At 48.3% G+C, this 4,430-nt stretch overlaps 1 non-coding gene across 1 annotated transcript; it reads left to right on the forward strand.

The window, feature by feature from the left end:
- The first annotated feature begins 654 nt into the window (after positions 1-654).
- Trnat-ugu (transfer RNA threonine (anticodon UGU)) lies at positions 655-729 on the forward strand. The gene has a single exon. It is a non-coding gene; the product is annotated as a tRNA-Thr (tRNA).
- Positions 730-4,430: the final 3,701 nt, after the last annotated feature.

A 4,430-nucleotide genomic window follows, 5' to 3' on the forward strand; every position in this document is an offset into this window, starting at 1 on the left:
AATGAAACTTTATAGCTCCCTTAATTCGCCGACAGATACTGCTTAGCTCTGCCTTTTGTCGTTGCAGAGTTTTAAATTCCTAAAGTTGTGGTATTCTTTTTGAATCACCCTGTATTGCTGAAATGTAACGCGAGTATGGCTTGCCACGAAGAGCAGTAAGACGGGCAGTGGAATACCGTCGACGTACCGTTGTGCTGTAAGGACGCCAGCGACGCTTCTACGGTAAGGACAATCACCCCCTGGTCACTCCTCGGTGTCTGGCCACACTGCGGACGACACTCAGGCTGGTATCGTACCGCTGTCTGCAGAGTCTCTCCAGTCACGTCTTCGGCCTGGGATCTCACTGACGAGTAGAACTGTAATGATATTTTAAATAGACACCCTAGCTGCAAGCAGGCGTTGATATACTTCATTGGGGACATGTTGAAAATGTGTGCCCCGACCGGGACTCGAACCCGGGATCTCCTGCTTACATGGCAGACGCGCTATCCATCTGAGCCACCGCGGGCACAGAGGATAGTGCGTCTGGAGGGACTTGTCCCTTGCACGCTCCCCGTGAGATCCACATTCCCAACATGTCCACAACACTACATTAGTAGTGCGCCTAATAGATGTTTGCCCATCATAAGTCCCTGCAGACGCACTATCCTCTGTGCCCGCGGTGGCTCAGATGGATAGAGCGTCTGCCATGTAAGCAGGAGATCCCGGGTTCGAGTCCCGGTCGGGGCACACATTTTCAACATGTCCCCAACGAAGTATATCAACGCCTGCTTGCAGCTAGGGTGTCTATTTAAAATATCATTACAGTTCTAGCAAAGCTGACGGTAACTGTTCTTTCGGGAACAGATACTACCGTCATATATAGTTAAGAGTAGAACTGTGTCAGTGACGAGTCCCGCTTCGAACTGAGGCTGATTGACTAGTGAACATGTGTCTGGAGACTCCCCAGGCAGCGGTGGGATACCAACCTGTCTCACGCATCGCGGACCTACACCGGGAATACCGACTTGAGACTCTCACGGAGGTAATCCACAAACTCACCACAAGACTATACAGAAACTCCAGACATTCGCAGAACCCGTTTATTCTGAATCTGGGGAACTACGACCACAAACATAGATGGAAACATAAAAGACCAAAAGACATACTTGCAAGGACATAACATCTATGGCCAAGCTTACGCAAACATAACGGCACAGGCGAGCCCCTGTTAATCAGACGCATTTACTGGATATCCAGCTGAAATACACTGCCGAATAACTGGCACCACACAGGGAAGCCGTACCGTACACTGCATGCAAACAAGCTCCACACATCCCCCACACAGTGAGATGATCTATGGCCGATCTCCCACTACTGTATAACGATCTTGATTGTTCCAGGAAAGTAGCAGCCGCAGCAACTGGGACACATCGCCATCGCCTGTCACGGTAATGATGCATGATACCTATACTAACAAATCCAACCTTGCATGAGCTATCGCAGCTAGTAAGCCACTACTGCTCTTACTACCCATCCCGCTGTCGCAGAGGTTTTTTTCCCACGGCACGAGCCATGGCACTTTTTTCCCCTCTGCTCTTCAAATCGCTACCCTCACTCGCGTTTCGTCCACTATCTATCACCTGATGGACCGTGTTAATGCGTAGCCTTACCCAGACGCACGGACAACATCACAGCCCAGCATCCTGTGATCCACCTACTAGATAACTAACATGTTTACGGAGGTGACAGTAGAACTTTTGGTTTGGTCACCACGTTGGTGCGGGCGTGGAGGGGCCCCATCTCTATTTAAATTTAAACCAATCTGTGTGTCGCCCGCCATAAGACACGATAACGAGGAGTGGTGGCCTGGAGTGCCATTTCTTTTCTTAACACAAGTTCTTTGGTTGACGACCGCGGCGCCCTTACAGTACAACGGTTCGTCGACAATATTCTACGCCGAAGGCAAGAGAGGCATCAAACATGAACTGTAAAAAGATAAAAAGTCTGGCTTTACGTACGTGAAGTGATAAGCGTATCGCTATCGAGTAGCTTAGAGCAACATCGGCCTTTGTTCATGTGCTTTGTAGACCTGGAAAAAGCTTTTGGTCGTGTCCCACGGGAAGCTCTCTGGATCATACTAAAGAAAACTGGGTGCCCTGACAAAATTGTCAGTTTGAATCGGCAGTTTCATGAAAACATGATGGCAAAAATCCGCCATGAGGGCAAGCTCTCAGAACAGTTTCCCGTGACATGTGGTGTAAAACAAGGCTGAGTTCTGGCTCCCACACTCTTCTCACTTTACTTCGCAGTTGTTATGAGAGACGCGACCAAAGCCTGTAGTAATCAAATTAGTCTCGACACAAGGACAGACAAAAGTGTCTTCAACACCTCTCGCCTCAGAACAAAAAGTCGCGTAACCAAACTATCCATCTTAGAGATTCTCTACGCGGATGATGTATGCGTGATGGCTAATTCTTGCGAAACTCTTCAGACTTACATAAATCTGCTAAATGCCTCCTGCAGAAGATTTGGCTTAGCCATTAGCATCACTAAGACGCAAGTTCTCAAACAGCCACTTAGAGGTCTTAATGCAGATGATTCTAGTATTGAGATAAATAATAAACCCTTGCAAAATGTGTCAAAGTTCAAATACCTGGGAAGCCAAATTAGAAGTGGCAACAGCCTGACAACGGAAATCGCAGCGCGTATAGCCAGCGCAGCCTCAGCCTTCGGTAAGCTTAATGACCGAGTATGGAAATCACATGATCTCAAACTACAAACAAAAATTCCAGTCTACAAAGCAGTAGTATTATCCACCTTACTCTATGCCTCGGAAACCTGGTGCTGTTACAAAGCTGACATTAAGAAGCTAGATAAATTTCATCTTCGATGTCTGAGATCAATTCTGCGCATCAAATGGGAAGACCGTGTCCCAAACAAGGAGATTTTGCGCCGCGTGAAACTGGCTGGTATTGAAGCTTTAATAATGAAACATCAACTGAGATTGACTGGTCACATAGTACGCACGGATGACAGTAGGCTACCTAAAGCGGTGTTCTACTCGCAGCTCTCGTGCGGTAAGAGGAGGAAAGGTGGTCAACACCTGCGATATAAAGACACCATTAAACGCCATCTTGCAGCCTGTGGCATCCCAAGCAACCGTTGGGAGGAGCTAGCATTGCGCCGATCGGAGTGGCGATCAACTGTACATAAGAGCGTCGAACAATTCGAGCAAAAGCGTCTAATGAACCTGGATGCTAAAAGAGAGCTCCGAAAATCTCAGCTCAAGCCTGTCTACACGTATACTTACAACTCTGCTGGTCAACTTAACTGTGCTCCATGCAACAGGATATTCAAAGCGAAATTCGAGTTCAGTGTCGTCGTAACTGCCGTCTGCTTCACGGCTGCTGTGCAGCGAGCTACCTTAATTTAAGTACTGTATTTTTCTTACTTGTCACTTCTTCCGTGTGTATTTGCTTTTAGGAAGCTTTAATTGTCTGGTGCTATTAATAGTGTTCCATAGATTTCGTGTTTGTTTTGAATACAGTCAGAGAGAGTCCCTTTAGCCAGCCATAGTCAGTGTCAGTGTCGTCGTAACTGCCGTGTGCTTCACGTCTGCTGTGCAGCGAGCTACCTTAATTTAAGTATTAACTGTATTTTTCTTACTTGTCACTTCTTCCGTGTGTATTTGCTTTTAGGAAGCTTTAATTGTCTGGTGCTATTAATAGTGTTCCATAGATTTCGTGTTTGTTTTGAATACAGTCAGAGAGAATCCCTTTAGTCAACCATAGTGCCAGTAGTGCTAGTGTTTGTTTTCAATACAGTCCAGAGACAGGTAGTGCAATTTTCATTGTTTTCTACAAGAAGTGGCTAGCAACCCCAGTTTAGTGAATAAACAGCCGCTTTTAGTGAATTAGCAGTCTAGTTAAAGGTTGAACAACTCTCTTCAGTAAATTGATTCCTTAGGATGGATAGGATGTGTGACTGCTGTGTACGGACGCAGGAGGAGCTGGCCACTGTTCGCGAACAGCTGAGCGTGTTGATGGCCGCGGTCAGCCGTCTTCAGGCTGCTGCCTCGGAGTGTAGCGGCAGTGGGGAGCCTGGTGCGTCGCAGGGTACACCCCAGGTGTTACATGCTTCACACACTGTCCCTGCTGTCGAGACATCTTCGCGGGTACCGGGCGCGGTTGGGCCACCCTCTCCCCAAGGGGAGTGGCGGGTTCAGCGGCGTTCGCGGCGCACGAGGCGGAGGGTCAATGTGGAGGCTGGCCGTGTGGCATCGCCCGCTCTGCCTGTGAGTGGACATGTGGCTGCTCCTTCAGCAAGGTCCGAGCAGGCACACGGGGGGAGGGGTTTATTAGTTATTGGGAGCTCCAACGTTAGGCGGGTGATGGAGCCCCTTAGGGAAATAACGGGAAGGTCGAGGAAGAAGGCCAGTGTTCACTCTG

The sequence above is a fragment of the Schistocerca cancellata genome, chromosome 1, assembly GCF_023864275.1.
Source record: "Schistocerca cancellata isolate TAMUIC-IGC-003103 chromosome 1, iqSchCanc2.1, whole genome shotgun sequence".
NCBI lineage: Eukaryota > Metazoa > Arthropoda > Insecta > Orthoptera > Acrididae > Schistocerca > Schistocerca cancellata.